The 24275-nt window shown below is 37.0% G+C and overlaps 1 protein-coding gene across 3 annotated transcripts in view; it reads left to right on the forward strand.

The window, feature by feature from the left end:
* The window catches only part of sdk1b (sidekick cell adhesion molecule 1b), a 373118-nt gene that overhangs the window by 70711 nt on the left and 278132 nt on the right, over window positions 1-24275 (forward strand). The window lies entirely within an intron of this gene.

The following is a 24275-nucleotide window of genomic DNA, read 5'->3' on the forward strand; positions in this document are numbered from 1 at the left end:
GAATGGGGCGTTCTGCGCGAATTGAGCGTTCCCACGTGATCAGCAAAAAGTTGCAAAATCTGAACTTTGGCGGATTTTCGCACCGCGTTAACCAATCAGGAGCTTGTTCTAGCAGTGATATGATTGCAGAAAAACAAAACAACAATGGAGGACAATCATCATCACTACATGAGACATTTACGCGTGATGTATCGAATGACCAGAATTCACGCGTGAACTTCACTCGCGAATGAAGCTCATAAGCTCGAAATGTTCAAGCCTCTTTCGCATCTGGTGTGAACGCACAGTAAGGGTTTCCTGACGGGTTTTATAAGTTGGGTAAGAGCTAGGGTCCGACCGATATCTCGGCAGGCCGATATTAGGCATTTTCCAAACTATCGGTATCGGCATTCATAATGGCCGATAAATATAAATAAAAAAAATTACGAACCAGCCTTTAACCATGTAATGAGTGTTGCCGTTGTATAGTTTGTCCACCAGAGGGCACTCTACAACCTCCCTGTTGGCAACACTTGTGTATAACGTGTCACATATCCTGCAACCTCCTGAGCCAGCCAGAGTTGGGCAGAGAGAACAACGGTTAAGTGAGTTCATGGTGAGTTGGTCACCAGACAATAAAAAAAAAACAAGTTTCTTTTTAAAATGCATTATTATATTATTTTAGTTGAAACTCATTAATAAGTACAAATAACTAATGCTAAGGAAATCTGTTAATGTTTTGTTGCGCATCAGCCGATATATCGGAATATCGAATTTTAAAACCATCAAACATTTGTATCGGTATCGGCCTTCAAAATCCTTTATCGGTCGGGCTCTAGTAAGAGCACCACCTGGTGGATAATAGTGGAAATTTGGATTGCCAAAAAACTTGTCATTGGAAGGTAACCTTTTTTTCTTAATTGACAAGTGAACTCGTCAATGGCGGGGAAAGAGTTAATCAAAAACCCGAATCTCCTCCCTTCCTTGAAACAACCTCCCTTTACTTTCTGCTATGAGAAATTGCGTGAGGGAGAGTTGATAAGTAATTAGCAACATGACCCAATTAACAACGATCCAATCAGTTCTTGTTTGACAAATCAAGTCCCGCCCTACCCTTTTTCCTCATTTTGTAAGCCTATTCACTCGGATATAAGTCACGACATGAAAAATAAGACAATCCTTACCTCCGTTACATGATGACTTTAATGTGCTGGGCATCTTGATGTCAGTCTTGCCCAAACTTTTGTGCAAGAGTACCAAACATAGACATGTTTAAAATATTGTTGGCTATTATAATCAATCCACTGGTTCCATTTCGAAAACTGAAGTGTAAAAATACAAAGAGGAGGATAAAAAAGACCCACTAGACCCAGCACCAGGTGCGAGTTTGGCTGATAGACAACAACACACCCACCTGTGTCTCCATCTTCTTTGTACACACTCATACACAGATGAGATCTGACATCAAGTATTAGCAAAAGGCGATGTGGTTATTGATGTTTTTGGTAGCTAAAAATGTTAAAAACGTGTATTGTATGGACACACAGCAGTTATTGTTTTAAGATGCGTATCCCATCATTATGCAATATTACATTGTACTGGCTCTTGTAACCCACGGGTCGGGTTGGGGCGGGTAAAGAAATGGCGGGACATGTTGTGGCAGACCAAATTTTTCATAAAAGCGGGACCTGTGGGTTGGAAAAAAACAGACCCGTGCATCACTAGTGTACAGTGCATTTAAGCTATACATTTTTTTCAGTACAGTACATGTATTCCCTGGGATTGAACCCATGACCTTTCCGATGCTAATGTAATGTTCTACCAAGTGAAATAAAGGAACACCAAACTACCCGAGCTACGCTATTCTCACTAATTTTATAGCTCTGTACTCTTGCAATTGTCTCGTTTGTTCCTATTTTTATGTCTCCTATACACTTGAAAGAGATGCATTTAGGCCAATATTGGTACTAAAATGAAACATAACTGAGAGCTCCATTAAGTCTAATAAGAGCAACCTTAAAATTGTTGTCTGGGCAGATGAGAACCCTCTCAACCAAAACGCTGTGTGCTTATGTTTGCTATAAGCAACGACCTGCAGTAACTACTGACAGAAAAAGACCAGAAGACGTTTTCGGAAAAATTAATTGAACTTTGGCAACTTCACACACCCCACACTCTTTTCCTTCACTAAATCAATTATCAAGGATCAGTGCTATAATTGTACCGTCAGACCCGTGACATTTGATCGTGTGTTAATTAATCTTTATGCCCTCACTTGCTTAAGAAACAACAGAGGCACATTAGCATGCACCCACACAAATGCTATTTTAGTGATGTGTTGGCATTAACACAGATTTTTTCACTTGCAAACTACAGTATATTCACTTACGCCACAACAAGTGTGTTTTATCTCACTCACTTTCATTCATTTTTTGCATTTTTTCTTTTCTTTCAACCTGTCAGAGTATGACTTGGTAACAAATGTAAGGAAGGCTGTCATCCGAAGACTGCAAAATGTGGAGGCGTATCAGCTTCAAATGATTAAAAAGTAGGAATTTTAAAGGGTTAATTAAAGTGGTCTCGCAGTATAGATAGAAATACCAGCTGTCACAAAATGCTCTTTTTGGCTTTGGTGTGTGGCATTTATTGGCACACCGTTGACAAAATTCAGTTTGTTGCATACCACGCAGAGTTACTAATCTTTCAATAATTGTTAGGAAGGAAGAGGCAACCTTCCGATCTTTATCGCGAAGCCAACATGGAAGTGACTTTACTGCAATTCATCGAGGGAGTCAATCTCCAAAGACCCAACTTAAAATGCCCAAACTTTACAGCAGAAATAAATATGTTTACAGCCTGGTACAAAAAGTGTTTTTAGGTCTATATAGCTAATTTTCAAAAAATTATTTTAGGGGCAATTTATATATTATATAATCGCGACTTTTGCATGCTCAAGTTCGTTATTTCAAATGTCACAACGCGCACACGCAAACTAACCGATGGTCGCGTTTTTCACGCGGTTTTAGACGCTAAATGTGAACCGCCCCTAAGCCATAAAGTTCTGCATAATTAAGGGCGTGGCCATTTGAGTGACGCGTGAACTGCCAGTGCTGTCAGTACTGTCGAGCTTAGTGGAGTGGCTAAGTGATATAATCGTTCAGTTTATGATACAAGCGTGAAAATTGGCATGAGCAGTCTCCATGGGTCACTTGACAAGAAAATTGTCCAAGCCACTTGAAATTTCAAGATGGCGGCCATTTTTCAAGATGGCCGACACCTTAATGGAGCAGTTAAGTGATATAGTGGTTTATTTGGGAATAGATGCATGAAAATTGTCATGAGCAGTCTCTGATGGTCACTAGACAATAAGCCACCCACAGCTACTTGAAATTTCAAGATGGCAGCCATTTTTTAAGATGGCCACCACCCAAATGGAGCAGTTGAGCGATATATTTGTTAGTTAGTGACATAAGCATGCAAATTGGCCAGTTTTCATGCGTGTATCATAAACTGAAAGATTCTGCCAAACATAAGCACTTAGCCGCTCCACTATCTAGGCAGGTGTGGTTTCAGCAACCAACCACTTCAGCTTCACCCAAGTTCCGCATCTTTACCCATTTTTGGTTATCCGCGAGTAATGTGCAGTGACGCGATGCCAAGATGGTGACGGCAGGCCCTGCCAACTATTGGCTTCAAAATTGTGTGACGTCACGGACACTATGTTCATATTTTTTACAGTCTGAAGCTGCCTTCAGTAATTGCCTCTGTAGGTAGCAGACAATAAGTAAGCTTAATAGGTTTTAGAAGAGAGCCAATATTTTATTTCTATTCAAACGTAAATGCGAGGGTTTAAAAAACAAACCTCCTTTTTGTAGGCCTATTAAACGGTTATTGGAAGTTTCGCACACCTGTGCTTTTATAATGCGAGCGAATTGCAATCTTTTTTCACTTCATTTTGGCTCCTCATACTCGTCCTTTCCATTTCACTCTGTATTTGTGCCTTTATTATATTTGTGCCAGTTTGGCACATGTGCACGCAGACGCTTCCTATTAATCTTTTGAGCACCTGTTTATTCATATTACCTCTCTAGTAATTAGCATATACTTATATGCAGACCAATTTGCGAACAGCCTTATTATTCACAAATGCAATTAAATAAACATGTGTTGCTCTAATAATGATAATCAGAATTCATTTTCACCGCGTTTTACCTCATGCATTAACCATATGCTCAAGCTGGAAGCACTCTTGATGATTTGTGGTGTTTGATGGTTTATACACACGCGTGCATTTTATTTTAAACACGTTTCGTGATTATGTTCGTAATTAATTGACAGATGCAATGCAATATATGACAGAGTCTTGTATCCTATGCAGTTAATCATTGCAACTTTAGCTAGAGTCCCAGCGTCCCAAATCATGCATAACTGGGTTTTTTGCATACTCTAAGCAACAGGAGCAAGTTTCTTGAGACACAAAGAGAGCGACGTCTGCATTTTCGTCAAATGAGGCGTGCAGCTGACTGATAATGAATTGTATGGTTTGTGTTTATTGTACGATATGTATCCTTCAATGCACACATACGTGCCCAGTCAGGCGGTTTGGTAATTATGACTTGTCTTATGTGTCAAATGTGTTTTTTAGTCTGTGTGATATGAACTGTGTTAATTTGTTTTCCCAGTCTTATTTAGTAGTTAAAATGTTGCCAAGGTACCCTTTGGTAGTGTATACAGCAAATGTTATTTGCAAGTTTTTTTCAAAGTATTTTTCTTTTAAATCGTTGGAGGTGTCAATTAGGATGAAAACATCAAAGTTCAAGATAAATTCACACAAAATACAACTAATGAAACTAGACAAACCATAACTGACTGTTAGATGCACCTGTTCTTAACCAAGCGAATCATTTAGTTGTTTTGTACCATTTGAACGAACCAGTTCATTAAAATGAATCTGATTTCCCAGGGCTACATAAGTATGAAAGAGGGGGTATTTTAGGAAATGTGTTTGATTAGTTTATTTTGTTAATTTACTCGGCTATAAAGCTGTGATGTGCAATAAAGGCAATGCAACATTTTTTCACATGCTCTTCTTGTTAGCTTGTTGCTGAAAAGCCAGTCTTTTAAAAACAGATTTCTGTGGATGTCTCATTTTTGATTGAATGTGATGTAATAGACAACTGGATGGATAGAATGAAATTATCTTTTCTTTTTTTGCATAGCGCATCAAGTCAAATTAACAGATGTTTTTCTTGTCTTTTCGGTTCGTTATACTCAACATCATGCTGTTTTTCTTCTGCCTGTATTGATAGGAATATTTTTTGTGATCGAGGGCTTTGATGGTAGCTGTGGATCTAGGGACCCGCATGCAAAGCCTGATGGGATGAGAGGGGGGGGGGGAACTTACAGAAGTGTTCCAAGTGTTTGTTTTTGAGAACTTCCAAACTAGGACATCTCGGCGCTTCTGGTTCAGCTCTCCGGAGAGCGGCGGAGATTGTTAAACATGTCAATTTTTGGTAATATTGGAAGTTTTTCTTAAACAATTCTTCAATCTCAGTTTTATTGGACTTTGATTTAGGGTGTATCGTTTCCAAGCTAAAAAAGTTGATTACAATGCTTTGCTGTAGCAGGTGTGGGGGGTAGGTGGGGGGATTGGTATATGTGGTTTATGAACAGTGTATAATGACATGTTATATTATGCAAACTGAACGGCTTAAAAAACATACTATTTTTTTACAGGTCCCTGTAAACCACATATGCCAACATGTGTGTGTGTGTGTGTGTGTGTGTGTGTGTGTGTGTGTGTGTGTGTGTGTGTGTGTGTGTGTGTGTGTGTGTGTGTGTATGCAGATTAGGGATGTTAAAGGAATAGTCTACTCATTTTCAATATTAAAATATGTTATTACCTTAACTAAGAACTGTTGATACATCCCTCTATCATCTGTGTGCGTGTACGTAGGTGCTGGAGCGCGCTGCGACGCTTCGATAGCATTTAGCTTAGCCCCATTCATTCAATTGTACCATTTAGAGATAAAGTTAGAAGTGACCAAACACATCAACGTTTTTCCTATTTAAGACGAGTAGTTATACGAGCAAGTTTGGTGGTACAAAATAAAACGTAGCGCTTTTCTAAGCGGATTTAAAAGAGGAACTATATTTTATGGCGTAATAGCACTTTTGGGAGTACTTCGACTCGGCGCAGTAACACCCTCCCTCTCCCATTATGAGAGTGAGAAGGGGAGCGGACTTTTCAGGCGAGTCGAAGTACTCCCAAAAGTGCTATTACGCCATAAAATATAGTTCCTCTTTTAAATCCGCTTAGAAAAGCGCTACGTTTTATTTTGTACCACCAAACTTGCTCGTATAACTACTCGTCTTAAATAGGAAAAACGTTGATGTGTTTGGTCACTTCTAACTTTATCTCTAAATGGTACAATTGAATGAATGGGGCTAAGCTAAATGCTATCGAAGCGTTGCAGCGCACTCCAGCGCTTACGTGCACGCACACAGATGATAGAGGGATGTATCAACAGTTCTTAGTTAAGGTAATAACATATTTTAATATTGAAAATGAGTAGACTATTCCTTTAACAATTAATCGATCTTTAAATTGATAAAACTTATCGATTGTCGAATAAGCAAGATGATGCACGTGTGTGCGGCACCTGCGCAAAACACATACAGCCAGAGAAAAAAATGAAAAAAGCGCGCAGAAGTTGAACTAGCCATGATCACAACAATGCTCGATGCCAAACACACACCTGGGCTTTTTAACGTCATGCAAGACAAGGCTGGCTGCCAACGGAATGGCATCTGCAGTGGATTTAATACGGTCCGATACAGAAAATGCAAGTACGGTTAGCATACTGAAAGCAAAGACCCTCTTCAGGGAAGATTGCAAGATTAGCAACGCTTCTATACACGGGGAAGGAGACCAGAAGCTGGTTTAATGAACAGATTAAAATGTTATCTTAAATTCTGGCAAGAAACTGTAAAATAAAAACTGTTACTGACACTCTGAACGTCCACTAGGGGGAAACGTAGTACTAATAGGAGTACTATGAAAAGTTGCCTGTTTCCACTTTTGTGTCTTTAAACGCTCGTTTTTTGAGGTCGACAGCTTATAAAAACTTATTTATGTTTTTATAACTTATTTATTCTGTTTTTAAGTTTAATCTGTAAATAAGTTTTTATAAGATGTCGACCCCAAAAAACGAGCGTTTAAAGACACAAAAGTGCAAACAGGCAACTTTTCATAGTACTCCTATTAGTAAACTTTCCACTAGGGGGAAACGTAGTCAGCGATCCACTTTATTCTCCTTAAAGGCTGGGTTTTACGGCTCGACAGCTTGTGAAAACTTGTTTCTGGTTTCTTTGGCTTGTTGGCTGTGCATCTTGTCGCGCGGCGGCTTTTGGGCATTGTTCTGTTTTTTGCTATAAGCCAGAAATGACAAGGAGGCGGCCTATCGCAATACAAAGTCAATGGAGACGGCTGGATTGGTTTCCCCCCCGGTGCGCATGGTTTTCAAATTTGCATAACTGCGCTCTGTCTCTATGGTTAACTTTGGGGTATGTACCTTTATCGTTAACATGTACTAATACACACTTAAAACCGTGAAACGGACAATAGGTGCTCATTAAAGTATATATACATTATATATACATATATATATATATTTTTTTTTTTTTTCAGTAGTTGATGCATTATTATAAAATATCTTCAACATCTGCTCTTGGTGTTTAATCTTTTGTTCAAACAAACATGATTTAAAGTATGAAGTATGCTACCGCTCTGGTTAAACATGGAAAGGTTAGACTTTCAAAGCTGGTTTTTGGAAAAATCAATGGGAAGTCATGAATGGTCAAGCTACATTTCTTTGTGCAATTTTGTTGAAATTTATGTCTTTCTTGCTCTAAGTAGTGTACGCCACAAAACACTACACAACTTTTGCCGTGTTGTATAATTAGAACCTTTGAAGGCTAATTTAAACCCTTATTTTAGTTTTCATAATGACTTTACTAATTAGACTTAACTATAACAAAAAGTAGTGTGGGAGGTTGCTAGGGCATCGCTGTGTGGTTGCCAAGTTATTAGTCGACCCCAAGGTCTCTTTCATATTTTAACAGTCCTTGTAGATATTACAGGGGTCGTTCTGTCAATATATAGGTTTATTTTTTAACCAAAAATTATATGTGTGATTGCATAGAAACAATTTAACTCATTATCCTTAATCAGCAACAATTATGCTTTGAAGTTTAATATTTCGCATTAAGAAGTTTATGGATTTTTTGTTTGGCAATAAAGATATTTTATAACAATCATGGTTTAAAAACATTGTTAAAGGGTTTGAAGTGTAGATGTTGTTGTTTGCTGGAACAATTGTTCATGAATTTTAATTTCATTTACATATTTACTGCCTGATTCAAGACTCACCATGTTCAGCCTGTTTAAGGCTGTTTTTTCTGTAATTCCTTGCTTATCTACCCGGTTTATGTTTGTGTGTTGGTGTCTGTGTGCATAAAACGCACACTCAGACTCATAGCCTGCAGACTTCATAAGGCAATTAGGCAAGTGCTTTGTTTACGAAGCATCTAATTGTAATCATAGTGTTTACAGTGTAGCACTAATTACGATAGCTTTCATTTGTTTGTTTCATGTCCTTAATCGTAAGTGGTCAATTGCGATACTTAAAAGAATGTTTTGCTCATCTTGTTTGGTTTCATAAATCTCAACTTCGTCCGGGCAGATGTTTTTGATTTTTAAACGATTTAGTTCGTTTTTGGTAGCATTGTAAACGGATATGAAAGCAAAGGAAAGAAAATGGATCGAGGTTGATTGTGTAATTTTTGGTCGAGGTACATGGTGGTATTAAGGGCTTTCAGAATAAGCCTCAGATCCTCTTAAGAATTAGAGAATTTCACTAATGACCTCTTTCATCCTCAAAACACACACACATACGCACGCATAAGAGAGAGTGAGAGAGAGAGAGAGAGAGAGAGAGAGAGAGTGAGAGAGAGAGAGAGAGAGAACATCCATCAAGTTTAATTGCACAAACTTTAGCATGCCACAGATGTGTTTGTAGAGGAATAAAAAAGCAGAGATCATTTTACAAAGTGATTGTGTTGTTGGGATGGGTGGTAATTAAAATCTTTATATCATTCGATAAGCAAGTCACAACATGAGGACTTGTTTAGTAGTCTAGCCAAAATAGTATTTGCAATAATTACTGACAATTATACTGTTATAATGTAACTCTTTGACATCTTGAAGAAAGAAAAGAAAAAAGTGACATAATGGCCAACTTTTGATGACCTAGCCGTGAACATGTAACAACAAGCCTACATCTCTAATTACTACGGTTCAGTTGCACCCCATTGTCTTCATTATGATCTGTTTATGATTTTCAACCCAACAACTATCACAAATCTACCAATGCAGTCTCCAAACCTGCATATCTTGGGTCATGGGGACTAACTACCACAATCTTATGGCATGTCATTCATATTTTTCGAGGTGGTTAATTTATATGAATTCTTACAATCTGGTTTTGTCCCAGTGACATTGAGTTTAGGGGTGGGGCTTCATCATACTTATTATTTAACTCATTCACCGCCAGCCTTTTTGAGAAAAGTTGCCCACCTGCATTTTTGTGATTTTAACAAAAGTTTCACAAAATTCCTTGCAGGAAAAATTATCTTTTATAAATATATAAACATACAAATTATATCAAATTAAAGAACACACCCTCTGCTTTCAAACAAACAATAAACAAACAAACAAACAAACAAAATGGGGGAAAAACTTTCATTATATATTTACTTTTTCCACTTAATTTAACCACTGAAATATGGATATTTCTCTTCAAAAATACAACATTTTGAGCAAAAAGCTTAAGAAATTGCGTTTTTGTAAAGGAATTTATGTAAGAGATCAGACTCAGAATGACTATCAAACATAAAGGCAGTTAAAATAAATCATTAAATCTTTTTAACTTCCGTTTTTGATAAATTCGGTTTGGCGCCCTCTAGTGGAACTTTCACTTTGAAATTCGTCAAGAAAGGCATATTTATTAGTTAAAGCTCCACTGTGTAGGATCTACTCCCATCAAGCGGTGAAAGTCTATATGACAACCAACTGAATTTTACTTTCTAGCCCCCCCCATTCGGAACGCGTTTTAACTCGTACGGTGGCCCGGCCGTGTCATGCCAAGGTTAACATGGCTTCCAGTAGTTACAAAGCAAAAGCAATGAAAAAAAAAATGAACAATTTGCAATGTCATTTGCGTGTGATCCATCAAAGCACACAGATTTATGTTTAACATGGAAAAAGTCTGATTGTCATGATATGTCCGCTTAAAATCACATACAAAAAGCAACCATAAACGTAGCTTAGACACTTCTTTTTTCATCGACGCGAGGAAAATATCACACGGGCTGTTAAACTTGGTATTAAGATGTGTTTTCATTGATCAGATCACAAGTGGACGAGAGAGACACATTACGTTTACACTTGGTGTTTAAATCCGTCTCTTTTTGTCCATTTTCGACAGCTTCTCTTCAGAGTCCCTCTCCTGTCATTTAATCATGAGCTAGAGTAATGACGGGTTTAAATGGACACGAACTAATATGTCAGAGTCCAATGCTTATGTTTTAAGTAAACATTACATGTCTGTGTATATGTAAGAGCTTTCTCTGATATTGGTGAAATAAGATCGCTCAACTTTCACACGCTTGTAAAATGAAACGAAAGACGCGCAGATCAGACGCTTTTATCAATGAAAGGCTAAAAATAGCGCTGTACACCGTGTGTTTGTGTTAGAGGTCAGAAAAGATGAAAAACATTTATCTCAGTACCTCAGATTACATAAATGTGCGGAGAGACGGCGTGTGGCTGTTCCAAGACATTAAACCACATGCATGTTTACACTAACAAGTGTTACGCATACCCATGCTATAGTTAGTCAAGGAACTATAAAACTTCAAGTTTACAACATAAACTGTATAGATGTAAACGAATATGCTGAATTACCTGTGGTGAAGTAACCTAGCAACTTCATTGTCCAATGAGCCCCATCTTGGAAAACTAACTCCAATATTGACTTTGGTCTTGATGTTTTTCCTGTCGCGTTGTCGTTTAAAATCCCTGTTTCGCTTCCTTGGCGACTTGTTTTAATGTCCTCGAGAATAGTTCTTCAACAGGCTTTCAAATCCAAGCATTAGATCGCAGGTTTATCACGGCGTGCGGCCGAAGGATTCAGTCTAACGCAGGTCGCATATCCGGGCTGCATACGTCATCAAGCCTGGTTTATTTAAATTAACTGAGCATTACATTCGCAAGTCATAAGCATATTACATCAATTTACAATTAACTAAGAATAAATGTAAGCTAGGCTTCAGCTCGCGGCCAGCTTGAGTGTACTCTGAAAGCGCGAAAGGTGGAGCTTGAATTTCAGGAATGTCCCTCGTCAGCGAATGTATTTCAAAGATGGAGGCACAACATGGATTCAACCAGAGAGCGACTCGATCGTATGTATTTTAAATAGCAGATTCTACACTTACGAGAATACTTTGATTAGTGGGGTGGAAGGAATTACACATGAATGAGCACATACTTTTGGAAGAAAACATGGGTTTTTGCTAAGAATTAACTAAAAAAAGTACACACTGGAGCTTTAAATATTAACTCATAATTGACGAGATAACTCGTCAATGGCGGTGAATGAGTTAATAATACGTTTTTGCATGATTCAGTCTGTAAAAAATTATTTGATTTAATCACCTCGCAGAATAGTTATGAATTCCTCTGAGATCTGGCTTGGACTAACACAAATCATTTTCGTTTCGATCAAACCTAATTTATATTAACCCGCTAGATTTTTGGCTTAAATCAGCATAATTAAATCAGTGATTCTTAAAGCAACACTATGTAGTTTTTTTCCCTTTAAATAATGTCTCTAAAATTATTTCAGTGATAGAACAACTTTTAACTGGACAAATTGTACTGTTGCTGCAATCTGAGCAGCCTCCTAGCTGCTACAAGCACACTCTGAAAGTGGCGGTGGAGGGTAGGAAACACAGCCCCGCCCCTCCCCCTGCCTGCAGAAGAGTGTCTGATACCAGGCATTGTTGCGCTTTTCAACCACAGAGCTGTAAGTCATTTTTACATGGAAACTACATAGTGTTGCTTTAACTATTTTTAATACGTTACGGATATTTATGCTTTAAAAACATTTTACAGGAACAATAAAATTATGACAATTAATACATAATCACAATATAATTATAGTTAATATCAGATCATTTTCTTGTATGTTAAATGCAAAAATAATTCATATGATTATGTTTTAATTAAAGGAAAACATCGCCGTTTTTCAATTTTTTACTATGTTCTTACCTCAACTTAGATGAATCAATACATACCTATCTTTTTCCAATGTGTGCACTTTTAATCTTTGTACAGCGCTTCGTGAATGTGTAGCATTTAGCCTAGCCCCATTTAATCCTATGGCTCCAAACAAAAGTTTTATTTTGTGCCACCATACTTACCCGTGTAACTACTTATGTAACAGTCTTTAAATAGGGAAAACATGGAAGTGTTTGGGGGCTTCTAAATCCATCCCTGTGTGGATCCTAAGGAATGAATGGGGCTAGGTTAAATGCTAACACATTTACGACATGCTGTACAAAGTGTAAGTGCATTAATTGAAAAAAGATAGGTATATATTAATTCATCTAAGTTGAGGTAAGAACATAGTAAAATATTGAAAAATGGTGGTGTTTTCCTTTAATGCTTATTTTTGGAAATTAAAGAAAACATTAGATTTTTTTGCAACTTCATGGATGCAAACCAACAAAAAGCGTTTAGTGCACACATGTAACAGACTCAAAATGGTTGAACAACCATGCACAACTTTTGCATCACCCTATGATTCTTTGTTATTCTCTCATATAAATTATATAAAGATCTCCAGACCACAGATGGAGCTACACATATACGGTACAGCAGTATTTTACACCGCAGCCTTTAGTGGTGTCCTACCTGATTTAATTCACCTCTTCATACCATCATTATGATGCCACATCTATATAAACCATCAGTATTGTACTGAAATGCTCTATAACAGGTTGTTGCATCACAGACAGTATCTCATGCAGTGTGAATGAATGCCATATATCTTCAGATTCCTATCTGCAATTGGGGTGTCTCGGGTCAAATATCTTTTAGATTCTACCAGAGTCCTGTGACGGACGAGTACCCCACTGGTTAACTATGTACAGGGTGGAATAATATTAGCGTTTCATTTGCTGTGCGCATGCGGGTCGGGACTCAATAGGCATGGGCGGACTGCCGATCTAAAACAAAACAAAAACATTTTGACTCTATTGCGTACACGCTGATAGGCAGCTTTTTTGTGTTCCTGGTCTTCAGAGATTCGTGATTGGGTATGTTAGATACCTATTCTCGATCGTAGGTATCTCGTGTTAAAGGAACAGTATGTAGGATTGTGGCCAAAACTGGTATTGCAATCACAAAACTTGTGGCCAAAGATGGTACTGCAATCACACAACTGGTGGCCAATACACAAAATGACAACATAAACATCAGTTGAGGGCTGCAACTCTTACAACTCTTAAATTTCTTACATACTGTTCCTTTAAATATCCTTCATTTATACTGTTATAACATCAGATACCTATACGTGAACGTGGGAGTCTTGCCCTTTACTCACTGTTATAACTTCAAATTCCTGTCGTGAGTGTCTTATGTGAAATATCCTTCATATTCATACTGGTATAACATAGGATACATTTGCCTGGTTGTGGATGTCTTATGGATGGCCCATATTATGCAAAATTCACGTTTACAAGGTGTTTGGACATAAATGTGTGTTGGCATAAATGTGATGTCACACTAACAAAGCCCCGCCCACAGCCACTGATTAACTGACTCGTTAACTTTACTGAAAAGCGTTTAATAGCACGCTGTAGCATACGGCTAAGGATAATATTGTCCCAGACTGTATTCATAGGAATAAGATCTATTTTTAACCGAAAGCTGTAGCTCATTAAAGGTACACACTTTTTTGCTCCGCCCAAATAGGTGCATTTTGGACATGCTATAGTGAAATATCTGTGGGGTATTTTGAGCTGAAACTTCACAGACATATTCGCACACCAGAGACTTATAGTACATCTTGTAAAAATGGGCATAATATGTGCCCTTTAAATGGACTTTGGTAGTGTTCTCTTTGACCATCCAATCAAAGGACATAAAAATGTCAACATTATTGTACACCTGCGACATAGCCCTGAACTCAAAAACTCGAAATCTGATTGGTAAAAGCAACAACTTCATTGCTATTCATTTTAAGCTACGGGCACTGATGATTTTGAAGGTCTCGAGGCAGATTTGCTTGACCCTGGGAACACATGATGGCTGAAATGTGATTGGTTAAAAGCTCCAACATAAAAATACACTATTGGAAGCAGTGCAGCCACAAGAAAATGTATGAAACGAAGAGAATAGACTATTGGGAATCATTAAATACACATTAATGGAAAAATGTATTAAAACATATGTCAGTGATTCTCATAGTGTTTAGGTCAGCAGAGATGGCCTTGACGGCCCACCACTGCAGTACAGTACATATCAGATGACACATTTCTACTATTGTATGTACGTCCCATCATACCAGTCATCTTTATCTTGCAGTGATATTTAATGCAGGGGTACAACAAATGCGAAATTTGACTGTCATTAAAGAAGAAACACATTGAAACTATAATGAAACCCAGAGCAACTTTTGTTTCTCCAGTCAGTGAATAAAAAGTGTCTGTAATTGTGTGAGTCTTAACTGTATGTTTGTGTGTTTGAGATATAAAAGGTCTATGGTTGAACTCCCACATCCTTATTTGTTCGTTTGATGTGATTCTCATTGAACAGATGTTTGTCTTGATGAAACTGCTCTGCACCAGGTGGTTTTTTGTGTCCGTGTGGCTGAATGCTTATGTTTATGGGCCTCTATTGAGAATATTTTAGATTAACTCAGTTTCCTCACATCTGGCAGTACATATATAAGTTTGAACTTTTTCATTTTACGGTTAGGGTTGGTGATTCGTCTTGATGTTTGGCACAGTTAGCTTTAATCAATTAGACTTTAAGAGAATGGTTTTATGCTCTTGATGGTGTTTTAAAGAGATGTGGTGGAGTGAGAGAAAGAAAGTGGTTAGAGAGGCAGGGAATTACGGGAAGGTGTTGGATCTGGATAAAGGAAATAGGATAATCAAAAACAAAATTGAAAGATTATAAGAGCCCTGTAATACAGTATTTTGTCCTATAGTAGATATCATTTTAGCCTACTAGCTGTGAAAATCCAGCTAAAGTCATTTTTTGTGATTTGCTATTGTCCATACAAATCATTCTACATAATGTAAAAAAAAATCTGTGAAAATATAACCTTCATATTTTTAATATTGACTAAGTAAGATCATGGCAAAGATTGAAATTAATTTGAAATCAATGAGTGAAATCAAACTTTGATGCTCCTATCTATCTTATAAGTAGATTATAAGACTTTGACAAACAGGGTCACATTTGTTCCAGCCATAGATATATACAAACGCCAGTTCTCCTTCTTTGCAGAATGCAATAAATCTGCTTAACCAATCACAGCGCACCATTCCACGCATTGTAAACAATAATGTCGCCACTTTTACACACTGAATCCTAGTTTTCCTCATTTGTTCTTAATATGACAAAGTAAGTGTTTTGATTAATGCCATTAATGTTTATTTTTTTAATCAGTGTATACTAAATTAACTACTAACAACTAAATTAATATAACATGGCAAAAATGAACGCACATTTCTATATTGATTCAATAGATTTATAGCATTTAAAAAAAAAAGGCCAATCAAATTATGAATTTGAATTTTTAATGTTATTATAACCTAACCGTGGGTTTACACCAGCCGCGTTTGAGGGGTCAAAATCTTGAACAGTTTGAGTGTACTCGCTTCATTCGCGCATGAAAGCCGCGTATAAAATTCTAGTCATCGAGAAAAAGTCACCTCATGAGAGCACCACTGCTTGACACGTGTAGTCTTCTGCAACAGCACTAAACAAATGCATTGAATTGTTTGTATGTGCGGGCCCGTTTTTACAGTTATTAATTAATTATTATTAGGGTTTTAATGACGCGCTAGCATTAATGGCATCAGTTTTAAGAAGGTTGCGGTCATGACGTTGTTGCTCTTGTTCTTTTTTGTCCACCCATCAAGTGACTTGTTATAATGAGTAAAAAATTTACAAATAAAAAAATGAGTAAACTACTGCCCCGCCCCCCGATAATATCGTGTATCGCCGATCTCAAAGGCTGACGATAGGACGATCTCAAAATAGGGCATATCGCCCAACACTACCATCCATCCATCCATCCATCCATCAATCTATCTATCCCAGAGATTTTATTGACTGATGATAGTATACGTAGCATTAAGGTATTTTGGATGAATATTGTATATCTGCTTTATGCATAAATGTAGAACTGTATATGTTTGACCATATATTTGCGGTTGATTTCGTGTTAAGAAATTTGCATCTGAGGTATGCCATGAAATATGTAAATAAGTACATATTGGTCACAACATTTTCCAGTTTTTTAGCAGCTTTTTGCAGAAACATGTCACTGTTTATTTTAATATGTGTTTCTCATATGAGTGATAGCAGCTGAAATGAAAAATAAGTAAAACTTAATTTCTATAATTACTCTCTGAATTAATTTCCAGAGTTTGATGCAGAAAACACAGTTGGAATCCCAACGCAGCGTGCATTTCTATCATTAGCATGAGGGTGAGCCACATTTACAACAAATTGATGGGTCGTCATGAGGCGTCTGTGCCGTAATCACCCCTTTGCCCCGCTATTAAAACTAGTTTAACAGCATACCACAGTTTCTAATATTGATGACTACTTTTAATTTAACGATTATAGACCATTTATGAGATTAACTTTCATTTTGAATGATTAAAATGAATGAAACTTTTTCTTACAAAATACTTTGCAATGATGATGTCACATGTTAGGTGGTACAGAATCATTAAAGTAGTTCATCCAAATATGAAAATTCTCAGGGTAGATGACATGCTGTCTTTAGTAAAAAACATTTCATGCACCATGACATTTGCCTGGTACTCCAAGGTATTAACTAGAATACCATAGTATTGTCATGGTACTTGTAAAGTCAAAACAAGACTGTAGTACTGTACCACATAAAAACTATAGTTTTTTGTTAGTATTAATCTTTGAATTTGCATCTCAGTGCACATAAGAGCTGGCAATAAATTGGGTAAAATGACTAATCAAGATGACATCTGAGGAGAAATGTTGATAACGCTAGCTAAAGATTGCAAGTCTTACTGGCTTAAAATCCATTTTGGTCAGACAATTTCAACTGCGCTCTGCCTCTCTCACACGACTTTGTTTCATTAGAGGCTTATCAAAACTGTGACATGGAATTGCATGTTTGTGCGTGCATGCAAAGTATGGTAGTTGCCTTCCATTGTATTCCATTGTGTACAAAATGTGTCTCTCGTCATGCATCGGTTCATGGCTCCAGGTGCCTCCACCTCTTGTTATCTCGTCAGATGTCACACGAAAACAAATGCACCCTTATAGGAACGCACACACCCATATAACTGAACAGTAAAGAGAGAGAGAGAGAGAGAGAGAGAGAGAGAGAGCAGTCTGTTTACCCACTTAAGATGCAGATTTGAACCAATTTCACTCTTCCATGAATCCACCTTATGCCATGCTTGGCTTGTTCACAGCAATGCTTTTTTTCACTTGCCTTTTGAAGAGGTGAGATCTTGACCTTGTTTTTTATTCTCGGACGGCCCAATTTACCTAGCAACTGGTGGGATCAGACAGAGGGCTGCATAAATGTGCCCACGGTCTTAAATATGGTCTAAATCACGTACAAGCTTATGAACCCCCTGAATGGACTTGGGAACCTTTTAGAGTCGGTGTCAGGTATCTTTCACCATGAGACTCCTTAAGCTATATGAAAGGGCAAATGGATCAAAATACAGTTTGAAACATTTTATATAAAATCAAAATAATAACCATCGATATGATGTGTACTCGTGATTTTAATGCACAAGATTTGCATATTTTTCTTTTTACAATATTTCTAGGGCTGTCAAAAGATTAATCAGGATTAATCGCATACAAAACAAATGTTTGTTTTGGCATTATATATGTGTGTGCACTGTGTGTAATTATTTTGTATATATAAATGCGCACACATGCATCTATGCATTTAAGAAATATTTAATATTTTTTTATTTTGATATATTTTCTATTATAGATAAATAAATAAATAATGTACTAGGGATGGGCACGAGTACTCGATTGCTCGAATACTCGAACGTGGCATTGATGATTGATCACGAAAACGATGATCATGTGGGTTTATTTATTTATTGTGGCTATGGCGACATTTGGATGTCTGGTTAGCATTACAAGCGCCTGTGGTAGTAAAGACTGGGTGTGTCACGTGTTTGACGTTGTGTTGAGCTACGCAGACCGGCGTTTGACATCAGTAATGTAACGTTAACATGCACAATTCTGTGAAGCCGAACACACCTCACATCATTAAGGCACTATGGTTTAAAAGGATGCTGTGATTTTGGTGCAAATTCCACAATGGGAGTTAAACTTTACTAGTACATAACTTAGTTTAAGTCTTGCATTTTGTGCAGATATATGCACATTGTATAATACATTTAGGTTGTATATAAGGCTTTACATTATATAAGGTGCATCATATAGAAAGCACATCAGTTTGTGTTTATTAACCCTTTAGTTTCACTTCATCCCGCAGTTTTTCTTGTTAGAGGTTTCTGTTAAAACATTTAATTTATTAATAATCTAGTATTTGTTCATTTTTTGTCATAGTTTCTTTAAAATTAAGTTTTATTTGAGTGTTTTTAATAAAAATATATTAATTTTCACCATAACGTATATGCCCCCGCCCCTTTGATTGCCCCGCCCCCAGTTAATCGAGTACTCGTTTTTCAGACCTATGGATTAATCGAAATGAAAAATGACATAAATGCACATCCCTAAAATGTACATAAATAACATTTTTCTTAAATGCATGTGTATTTATATATACATAATAATTACACAAAATACACACACAAATATATTTATACAAACACAAACTTTTATTTTGTATGCGATTAATCGCGATCAATCTTTTGACAGCCCAGTTATTTCCCTTTATTGACAAAAAAATTGATAAGCAAGTTGCAAATCATGTTTGTCACTATCATTCATAATAAAACAAACTTGTCAAAAGCCCAAAAAGTCACATACCTCTATATTATTATTACCAAGTTTATAGCTACTAGAAAATAAGTTAACATACTTCCTCTCAATCCTGCATGTGCAATTCGCAAAGTGAGTAAATATAAGCTGTAAGCGAGTTACATATATTTCAGGGGTAATTTTAGCATTTCTACAGTGGATAATCTTCAAGCAAACACATTTTGTAATGTAGTTTCGGGTTTACAGGATATATGAAGCAGTTTTAGCCCAGGGTTGAGAGGTAATCTTTGCTAATGCTAAATTAGATGCTGTGATGGTAGATGTATTTCTAAGAGTATTAGTACAGTCACAGACAGGTCTAACTGTGTGTGTGTGTGTGTGTGTGTGTGTGTGTGTGTGTGTGTGTTTGTCAAAGTAGGTTACTGGGAAAGTTGACTTTGTAGTAGGAGCGTTTATGTAGTGTACCATAAGCACAAATAAATGCTCAAAACAACACCAAAATAAATAATAAATTGTACATTTATGTTCACTATTATAAACCATTAGGTGTTTATGCATCTGTATATAATGTGTCAGTTTGAGCCTATTTTTAGCATTTAGTATGTCGATCTGTTGGTATTTTTACATGCAATATGGTCGGAGAGAATTGCAGCAAGGAAAACTTTACCAAGTGACGTTTCGTGCTCTGTGTTTTGATTTTCACACGTGGCTTGAGCTCATAGTTTCCGTCCTTTGGCACAGCTGGTTTCCACAATAACTGCTTGGTGTTGTTGGTTTAGTAAAAACCTTTTAAGACCTTCAGATTCCAGAAGAGAGTTGTTGATTCAGAGAGGGTGGAGGGATTGTCTGTGTCCAGTCTCCCACCACTTAACCTGAATGAGATATGGAGGAGGGTAAAAAAGAAAAGCCCAGAGAGGATTGGGGTGATAGTAGACAGCAGTGTTATCAGTCTTCATTGAGATAAATGGGCCGCCGGCGCGAGTTGACTATAGAGAGAGATAGTGTCTAATAAAAACTCACACAACCACGTTTTATCTGTGTTCGGAGGCTGCTGTTTACAAGCGAGGACAATTGACGGACACGGGGTTATCAGAGCACCAGAAAGGAGAAAGACATGAAAGAGTTTACTTTAAAAATCAATTCAATTTGGAAAACAAATTATAATTTAATAAAAATACATATTATAACTTTTTGAGTTTATATATTGTGCTATTAAGAAGTTTTAAGATACATGCAAATATGTAACCCTGTTTATAAAATCCAGGCTAAAGTTTCCTAATCTAATTATAAGATGCACCGAATATTCGGCCACCAAAATTTTTGGCTGAAAAAAATGGTTCGCTTCAGACGCTGTGAAAAAAACAACAATGCAGACTTTAAATACGTCACGTCTTTACGGCATCTTAAAGGCATGTGTGTGAATGCATGCACAGATTCCGGAAAATTATTGGCATGTGATTTTCCGTAGTCTGTGTGTGAAAAGGGCTTTAGAAGGTTTAATCAAATTTCTTGCTCGAAAAATGCATAATTTAGTTTTACATGACCATCTTTCTGACCTTTAGAATAAAAAGTTTTTTTAAGACTTATGTACTATGTAAATGACTACAGAATATGTAAATGACCTCTGTAATGACTGGCTAACCTTTTGAGCCACAGCACCTCTGTCAGGTTGCTGAGTACTGAACAGGCAACCCGATTTCACAGGAAAACAACTTTTTCGAGGAGGCACTTTTGTATGAATTTGTATAATGTGAATCGTACAAAAACACACTTATTGGAAAACAACAATAATGAAGCTCCGCCCCTAAACAAAACTGAGTTAGAAGCAGATCGTACTTAAACATACAAATGTACAATTTAGCCTCATCAAAAAATTATTATGAATTGCCATGAAATGAGTTGTTGAAATGTAAATGTGGGTGGTCGTATAATAACGTTACCATAACGTTAGAACAATGTTAATATTGGGATCATTTCTGAATGACCAATTTTTGCGAATGTTTGAGTGGAGCTTTAGTTTGAGAACGTTAGGAGTGTCTACATAGAACTTTGAACTTTTTTTGGTAAGTGCCAGGCAAATCCTTTTTGATGTCCACTGTAAGTGCTCTGGTTCAGTATTTTTGTGGAGAAAGTGCGGGCTCTTGAATTCTGTTTGCTCTTACCTGCAGCCCTGTGAGGCTGGATACTATTTCTTTCAAGCACTTATTGCCAATGTAATAAAAGCAATGCGACCGCTGTGCACTCTAGGGGTCTGCATTCACGTTAGCTTATTTTAATCTGCTGTTGTATTTTACAAGGATTTGAAAGGATATTCAATTCGAATGAACATTGAACAAATGTTCATAGAAGTTCAAGAGGAGACCTTAAATGTCTTATTAGTGAACCCCAAAATGCTTGTCCAGAACATGTTTGAACCAAATCAACAGAAAAAAATATTTTGCATAATTGATGTCCAATTTAGAGCCATTAGGATTTTATGCAGTAGCACATTTTGCCCCCAAATTGCAATTACTGCTGTATTGGTCTGCTAAGCTAAAAATGTGCTTTATGTGGTTAGATTACTGGCATTCATTCGATATTTTGAAAAATAAGGGTTCCTTAAAGGTATATGTGTAGCCAACAATACATTGGATGGGTCAAAATTATTTAATGTTAATGTTAATAAGGACTTCATTTGGACAACTTTAAAGGCAATTTTCTTAATATTTCCAGATTTTCAAAAAGTTGTAAATTATTGTCCTATCCTTACAAACCAAACATCAATGGAAAGCTTATTCAGATGATGTATATACACTCACCTAAAGGATTATTAGGAACACCATACTAATACTGTGTTTGACCCCCTTTCGCCTTTAGAACTGCCTTAATTCTACGTGGCACTGATTTCAACAAGGTGCTGAAAGCATTCTTTAGAAATGTTGGCACATATTGATAGGATAGCATCTTGCAGTTGATGGAGATTTGTGGGATGCACATCCAAGGCACGAAGCCCCCTGTCCACCACATCCCAAAGATGCTCTATTGGGTTGAGATCTGGTGATTGTGGGGGCCATTTCAGTACAGTGAACTCATTGTCATGTTCAAGAAACCAATTTGAAATGATTCGAGCTTTGTGACATTGTGCTTTATCCTGCTGCCATCAGAGGATGGGTACATGGTGGTCATAAAGGGATGGACACGGTCAGAAACAATGCTCAGGTAGGCCGTGGCATTTAAACGATGCCCAAATGGCACTAAGGGGCCTAAAGTGTGCCAAGAAAACATCCCCCACACCATTACACCATTGCATTAATGAGAAAGTGAACAGGTGTTCCTAATAATCCTTTAGGTGAGTGTATTTCAATTAAAAGATTTACCCCAATGACATGTCCAAATGGGTATGGTAGAGGTCTTCAAACTTTTTCAGGCCAAGGACTTCTTAATAGATAAAGAGGAGGAGGAAGGACTCTTGTACATGTATTAAATTAGGACTGGATTTACATACTTTGTTATGATGGTTACATTGCAAATGAATTAAAATGATATTTTTTGGCATGCTACATAACATTTTAATTGAACTGAATAGATTTTATTGTGGGAATGTTATACTCTTCAACTTTAAATTTTCTATTAATAGCATATAAATGCATTTAGTTTAATGCCTAATTTGTTTAAAATTGCTTTTAAACAATATATAATACCACCACAGATCCCAAAGGGTCCCCCTACCCCCCTTTGAAGTCCCTGCTCAATGGCATTACTGTCAAGAACACATTCAAAATCTTTAATTTAAAGAGTGAAGTCAGAAATATTATTTAATATAACTGAAGCAACCTGCAACACCACTGAAAGTCATTTGTAAGAGATGGATCAAATAATGGCACATTATTGCATTTTTTGCACTGTGAAACCACAAAGTGATGACTCTAATTACTGTAATAACATTTTAAAATACTATAATACACTAATTTATGCTCCAGTGCATGTATTAATATCACGTTATTGCATCAATTACTGCTTTGAAATGAAGTGCTGTTTTCTATTGCTGTTATGTGGTCTGGGAAAATGGGAAATTTAATGATAGCTTCCCAAACAGTTTTTGTGGAAGAAGCTGCAGACAAGAACATTGAAAACTGTTGCGTAACTTCTCTCCGATCCGATCTCTCGCTGTCAGTCACACACATAAGCACAGCGGTTTATTCGATGACAGTTGCTGGTTTACAGGTGGCCACAGCTGTGGGGTAAATGGATCTCAGTTAATCAGGTTGGCATGAGTCCTGTAGTATCGTGTTGCAGTAATGTATGTGGGTGTGAATGTGGATGTGTCATGTGTCAGCAGTTGTCTCCCTAACTTGTCACTGGAAGCGCCTGGATATATATCGCGTATCTGTCCGTGGTCAACGAAGCCACGCAGACACTCTCACGGATGGACACGCACACACAAATATCTTAGCTTTTACTGTTTTACCCAGAGAGGAACAGGATACCTTCTATAAATTGGTTTAACATATAGCAACTGGAGCAGGTGGCTGCTCTTTACGTGCCAGGGGTGTGTCTGAGAAAGCAAAGGAGTGTCTCTAAAAATCTTATATAAACAACAGTGCAAAACTAAAAGGTAACACTTAAGGTTGTATTTGTTAATGCATTAGCAAACATGGACTAACAGTAAACCAGCATTTATGATTATTAGTTTGTGTTAATTTTATCGTTAACTTATACAATTTATAAATTAACATTAGTTAATGCACAATGAATGAACATGAACAATTGCACTGATAATAACTGAAATTAATAAAGATTTGTAAATGCTAAAAAAACTATATTGTGTATGGGGAGAGCGGGGCACAACCAACGCTTTTTGGTTTTGGCTCAATCATTCAAAAAATATTTGAGTTTGATTGATTATATTTTTACACAAGCAAAACACACATATCTGCTACAAATGAACATTTGAAGTTTGTTTCTAGTACTTATTATTCTTGGACAA

This window comes from Misgurnus anguillicaudatus, chromosome 3 (genome assembly GCF_027580225.2).
Source record: "Misgurnus anguillicaudatus chromosome 3, ASM2758022v2, whole genome shotgun sequence".
Taxonomy (NCBI): domain Eukaryota; kingdom Metazoa; phylum Chordata; class Actinopteri; order Cypriniformes; family Cobitidae; genus Misgurnus; species Misgurnus anguillicaudatus.